Genomic DNA, 7,201 nt, shown 5'->3' with positions numbered 1-7,201 from the left:
AAAAATATGAGGTTGTCCAGATGTACACATAATTATTTCACTTAGAGCTTTCTAACAATAGTTTCTGCTCTGCCAGAGTTGTTTGGAGCAACTGAAGAGCTAAAAACCAGCAATGTCAACACTTCCTCTGCCCTGTGGACTGCCCTCAGAAGGACCATATTAACCTAAGTTAACTATACCCCCACTCTCACTCCCACCCTCACCTACTGTGGGCAAAGCTGAGTAAAATAAAATGAAAAATGGACATAAGAAAAGAACAAAAATTAAATGTAGGGTCTTCAGCTTCCTGACAATGTTGCAACTATGCAGCCAGAACATATTTTGGTCTCATGGGTCCTGGATTGGTGAGGGTCCAAATAGATTTTGCCAAGAAAAAAGAGGAATGAGGAATGAGAGGAGTTAAGAGCCATCAAAGTGCTCAGAGTGAGTGATGGGAAAAGGAGAAAAAGAGTGTTGGTGTAATTCCCTCTGAGAAGTGAAGACATGAAAATACTTTAGAGGAACAGGCAGTGGTAGGTACTTACCCACCTCTCCCCAGGAGTTTAGGATCAGTGAAGCTTCACCCAATATTTTGTAAAGGAAAGGTGAGAAGAGAGCCTAGAGACAGATAATGGAACAGAAATGAAGGAGGATAGAAGAAGTGTAAGATGGAAGGGAAATGGATAGAGAAGAGAGATTTAGTACAATTCATGTCTTCATGAAGGGGAAATGGAGAAGTGTAACTGGAAACTAAAGAGCCTCAGAGAGGGCTAGGAAAAGCTTTGCAAAGAGGTGGTCAGAGATAAGCTGTGCAGAGCAAGAGGAGACACAGGTACCTTGGTTAGGCAACAAGTGTGTGAAGAATGAAAACAGGAGCACATCAGTTCATGCAGGGTGGGAAGAGAAGCATAAAGCTATCAGGGAAATTGGATGAAGCTGCAATGGGAGTAAAAAGAGACAGAAGAATTTTCTGAGGAGGGTCTGTTAGACTGTGCAACACTCTTTCACAAGAAAAGACATTTGGAGGCTGATGCAACATGATATTAATGAAAAATTTGGCAAAATGAAAGACCAGTCTTGCAACACTGGGAGAGTCACTTTTCTCCCAAGCTATTGTTCATGGCAGTTCTGCTGCATTGCAGAGCCAAGCTAGCTCCACAGATTTCCTCCTCCTGTCCATGGCTAACAGTCATTGCATCAAAGACACATTTGGGAGACACATGGAACACTTTATTGCAGCCTTTCAGTACTTAAAAACATTAAAAAAAAAAAAAAAGAGAGAGAGCATCTTTTTAAACAGGCTTTTTAAGCAGGACATGGAGGAACAGTTTTAAACTAAAAGAGGGGAGATTTGGATTAGGCATGAGGAAGAAATTCTTTACTGTGAGGAGGGGTGAGGTACTGGCACAAGTTGCCAAGAAGCTGTAAATGGCCCTTCAATGAAAGCCAGCTTAGACAGGACTTGAGCAATCTGGTCCTAGTGGGTGGCATCCCTGCCTATGTCAGGGGAATGGAACTAGATGATCTTTAAAATCTATTCCAGCCCAAAGCATCCTTCAATTCTATGATTTTCAGGTTCATAAGCAGTATACTTTGTGAAGAAACATTCTGGGAAGTGACTACAGAGGAGATTCCTCTCTGCTATTCCTAGGTCTCCCAGAAAATGGAGGGGAGAAGGGAGTCCAGGGTGCCGGAGACAAGACCAGAGAAAGAGAGGACTCCATTTTCAGGAAGGAAACCCAACAAAGAGAAGAAAGTCTGGGACAGACAATAGGGCATAAGGTGAGCAGAAGAGGAGTAAGAATAGCTTGAGTTCCAGGATTTTGGAATACAAAACACAGAATCACAGAATGCTTCAGGCTGAAAGTGACCTCTGTATATCATCTTGTCCAACAGCCCTGCTAGAGGAGGTTCACCTAGAATATTTCCAGAGAAGGAGACTGGATGGGCAGTTACAAGGAAGACAGCATCATCTCCTCCCAGGAGGATTCAATTGAAGGACAAGATACATCTGCAAGTTGCAACTGCAGAAGATCCTATTAAACATAAGAAAAAAAATCCTTAATAATGAGAGAGGCTGAACTCTGAAAAATTCTTGTAGGCTTTCAAAACTCCTCAGGGCAAAGCCCTGAACAACAAATTCTGACAGTGAAGTTGGCCCTGCTTTTATCAAGCAGCTGGACTGGGTTTTCCAGAGGCTCCTTCCAATTTGCATTATTCTCCAAACCTTTACAAAACAGCTTCATGGGTCATGAACTTAGATGTGGAACAGATAGCAGAGAAGCTTTGGAGGAACAGAGCCTGCAAGCAGTATCTGTTCCCAGTACTGATGCAGTGAAAGGGATTTGACAGTAGAAGTGTCCAGAGAGATGGCAAAAGTGGTTGATGATGTCACATGTGGGCAGAGCTGGTCAGATTATTGAAGCCTGAGATTTCCTTTCTTTTTCTATTTTTTTTTTTTTTTTTAATTTCAGAACTAGTCTTTTCCAAAATTTCAATGGAAATCCTGAAAAATGTGAGGCTGGGAAATGTGTCCTTTGTAAGGCCAGAGCTTCATTTTGAAGTCAGATATTCCTACTGCAGCATGCACATTCTTATGTAGTAAAATAAAGTAACCATTGCAACATTGTTTGTTTTTACTATCTTTGTTCAAGAGTAGATAAGGGACTGTTTCTATCAGCTAATCCTAAATAACATCCCTCCCAGCTATAACTAAAACAAAATAAAGCAAAAGAAAACAAAACAAAGAAAAAATATATAAGGTCGCTGAAACTACATACATCTTTTTCATATTTTTACACTACAATTAGTGCTGGGACACAAGAAGAGCCTAAAAGAAAATAATGTTAGTAAACTTATGAAATTCGAGATGAAAACTATCAGGTAAGATTTTAGTTTAAAAATGGTTTTTCTGGAAAATTTCCTTCCATCATGAGTACTTATACTGTAATTAGTGCTTTTAATAATATTTACAAGTTTTATGACTCCACTGCCTTTCACTTTAAAATGTTACAAAAACTTCTGGCAAGAGTAGTAGATAGAGGAATTTCAAACCTCCAGCTCCATTAATTGTTGTTTACTCTTGGAAAAAGCTCCTTGAAACAGACTTTAGCATATGTTTCTTGCCTTACATATGTGATTCAAGACCATTTGTTTCCTCTAATCTGCCCCTTGTGTTTCACCATAGACATCAGACAAGTAATTGCATTGCTGAATGGACCAAACACCCTAACGAACTGTTTGGAGGGAATGATGCCCAGTTAGGTGAGGTTCCAGGTACTTTAGTTGCCTCTCTAGATATTTTAAGTCCAAAGTATAAATCTTTATTGTCCTTCTACAGTTCCTGATTCGCCCATCTGGTGCCTAAAGTCTGCAGAGGTATGTGTTTAATGTTGAAATTACCTATGAACGTCACAGTCTGTTCATTGGCACATTCAGAAATGCCACAAAGAGCACAAAACCATTTATATCTGTGCAAGCCCCAGCAGGGCTGTCATGTTGAGAATCCCTCTACCATATCTCCTAAGTGGATAAAAGTTTCCAAAGCATTGCTGCAGGAAAAATCTCTGTACAAAGTGCAGCTGGAAATAGACCTGCCATGATAACTCCATGCCTAGGTGACTAAGCCAGTTCTCTTCCCTACCCTGACAGGTATTTTCTACTGCCCAAGTGGTGCCTTTCTTGGCAGTCCTTTGGAAAGGCTGTCTGGATCCTATTAATTTATCCTCATTTTTGGCTCCATTTATAGAATGTTATGCCCCTTACAGGGCATTTAAATAATCTCTGGAGAACTGAACACAACAAATTGGCCTCTGGGACTGCAGAAGAAGAGGGGAAGAGCCTGGACAAGACTGTTGGGGAGTACCATCCTCCCATATTTCCCGATGTATACCTTAAAGCAGTTTCCTTCCTGCAGGGAGCACTGAGCAATGGTGTGCCATACTCTACATGGTGCTCTGAACACGAGGCTGTATGAGAGAAGGGAAAGAAAAGTCACCACGACTTTCAGTCACTCTGTTGCATGTGGAAGGTCTATGGACATGAACCACCAGTGGTCAGTTCTGTCCCCCTCTGTTGTCCAGATTTTGAGGCACTTAAGTCACTGAGGAAGGACAAAATGAAGGTGCCACCATGAAGGAGTATGCCATCAGCATAACCCAGGGTATCTGAAAGGCAACTGAACAATAGTTTGTGTGTATCCAGTCAAGCTCACTGTTAGATAAGAAGTCAGAATTAGCTCAATAAACAGAGGCTCCAAGTGTTTTGCCTTAACTGGTTGATAAGCTAAACCTGATCTCTGAAGTCTCATGTCAGCTTACTCTCTTAAAAAGTAACCATAACTAGAAATCAGTATAAACTTTCATCAAAGAAGATTCTGCACGCTCTCTGCCTGTGAACACTCAATGTCATGTTGTCCTCTTTGTTTACTTTTCCTGCCTCCTGCTTCCTTAGACTGCTCATAAGGAGGCTTTCCAGTAGATCCAACAAAAGTGCAATGACATCACATGTTTGTGCACATGAGAATGTGTCACTTCATTTGATTTGCATCATGTACTTCCAGCTGCTTTTCAGTAGGCCTCTGGATTCACCCACACAGAGCATTTTCAGATGTTTCCTAGCAGAGTACCCAAATGATGAACATTTACACAAATTGCTTGCTGCTGTCTGTGGAGCAATGCTTTCAGCATCTCATCAACCAAAGGGTGTTTTTTTCTTACTGCTTCTTCTTTCTCAACTTGTCTTGTGCAAGAGTTGTTATGGGAATAAAGTCTTATCTCAAAGAAAGATCTTGCTTTGTTTGGATTAAATAAAATGAGCAATCTTCTTATCTTTCCTCTTCCAATAATAATAGAAAAGTCTTTATTCAATTAATAAAGCCTAAAAGACATCCTTGCACATAGTTAAATTTTCTATACAAACATCCAAAACTTTCTTTCTTTTCCACTGCACTGTTTCAGACATCCCACAAGTTAGAAATAAATCCACAATATGCTATCTGCATTTGGAAGTCATGAAAATTATTTTTCTGGTTCTAGTGCAGTTTTTGAAGATGTCTCACTTGTAAATTAATAAGGTCAAGTTACAATCTGTTCACCAGCCAAGACCTCACAGCTGTCTACACCCCTCCTTGCTTGTAAAGCAGTTTAAAACATTTTCATGTTTTACTTGACAAAGGGGACAGGCTAAGACTTTCTCCAGTATCATTAACATCCTGACTAAGGATAATTTATTAGGACACAAGTCTGTGGCAGCTGTTCCTATCTGCCTTGTACTGTCCTGCTTTGCAGATCTCCCAAGTTTGCTCCTCAAGAACCACAGTCTCAAGAATAAGGTTACAAAACCTGGCAAAATTTTCCAGCCAGACACTGTGAGAGAGTTCAGAGAGGATCTAGGAGCAACTGGGAAAGGTGTGAAAAACAGGACCTTTACTACAAGGTTGTGAGACCTGGTTTGCAGAGGAGGGGAGAGAATTAAAGCATATAAATGGAAAGGGAAAATCTGAATCAGAGTGGAAGCAGGAAGAAACACACAGAAAATGTAAGTTAAATGTTGGGTGGCTTTTTACAGTGTCACTGGTGGCACAGATGTAAATGTGTGTTGGGATAAACCATGAACTGGAGAACGCAGCAGAATCTCTCTCCTGGAAGAGGCTTTTTGCAAGGGAAAAGGAGTGGATGCTTTCCCATCAGTTTGGACTTAGAGATGTTGAAATTTAAATTATTCAGGATTTCTAAGACAATTCTAATTATCTTGGATGGCTTTCATACCTAAATCCTTCTTGTTCCATGAATGAAAATTGTCCCAGAACAATTAAACCAATATATCCAAGTTCCTGACTGGGGGAAACCCTTTGGTAGGATAGCTTCAGTCACACCAATGAAGGCACTGCTGCTATTGGTGCTCACTTTTTGTTTTACCAACAACATGTATGGGACAGCTGATGACATCAGGTGATGCTCGTCTGGTTCTAAGTATCCACCAACATTTTGAACAGTGCTCAGAGGACAACCAAGGTGAAAGCTGGTGACACCAAGGGGAAAGCCTCATCAAAAGTGAGGTTTTGTACAAAATATTCATTCTTTTAATGCATTTATTGCTATTTCTTACCCAGCTGTTCTGTATACTCTATCCTGAACACTGACTTCCTCTCCCTCTGTTCTTCACTGGACTTCTTCCATCTGTTTCAGACCATCTGTCTCAAACAGAACATAAACTCAACAAAATTTAAACCCAAGCTGAACTTTTGAACTGTATCATATTTGAGTGTACCGGAAATTAGGTCAGTGGAATTCATGCACCCATATTTCATCAAGAAGTGAGGCCCCTCTTCCTTGTTTATTATTTCTAGAACATTTAAATTTTTTAGAAATAATATTATTGACTAGAAACAAAACTACTCTAATTTGTCAAAACATTATAGCACCAATCAAGACTGTGCTGTAAAGGGTGCAGGCAAACATGAATTGTGGGCTGGCACTGTGTCAAAAATGCAGCTGTTCTCAAAAACTTCTGACCAAGGGAAAATTATGTCTACTCTTGACTGGTCACAGTGTAGGCATAAAAACACCACCACAGTCCTATTATAAAAGGTAGAAGGTCAAATATTAATGGGATTTTTTTTCCCTTTCTTAATATGTTCTTTTGAATCTGTTGATTTCTACAATGTAGGGGTTTGGATCACCAAGCCTAGCTGAAAGCATTTTTTCATCCATCATGTCATGGAGTGTGTTACTTGAAGCAAATGTAAAGGACTTCAAAGCAGCAATGATAACTTATAAACCTGTGAAGTTCCTTTTAAGCAAGATTTTTCATCAGAACCTACATAAAATTCACTTATAAATCAGTTTGCTCTTTGAACCTAAGTAGAGAAAAAGGAACTTTTTTTCACATGCGTCAAGTAAGAACCTGTCCATATTACAGTTCCAGTGACTGCAGGAATCAGGACTATCCTGTGTATAAAAATATATTTGAAAAGCTTCTAGTCAAATACAACCAAAAATGGTTGGAGAGGAGCATGACCTGGTGCCTCTCACAGATAGGGAAGACCTGAATAAGTTTTCCAAGGACACAGAGAAACTGCACAAGGTCACTCCATTTGGAGCATCCATGCACAGTAAATATTAGCTTGCACACTGTTCTCACTCTGCGGTGTACATCAGTAGCTCACACACTATATTTGCAACAAAATGCATTTTGCATTTGCCAAGGATTAAATTGTGCA

The sequence above is a fragment of the Lonchura striata genome, chromosome 1, assembly GCF_050655825.1.
Source record: "Lonchura striata isolate lonStrDom1 chromosome 1, ASM5065582v1, whole genome shotgun sequence".
NCBI classification, from domain to species: domain Eukaryota; kingdom Metazoa; phylum Chordata; class Aves; order Passeriformes; family Estrildidae; genus Lonchura; species Lonchura striata.
This window is presented reverse-complemented; position numbering follows the sequence as displayed.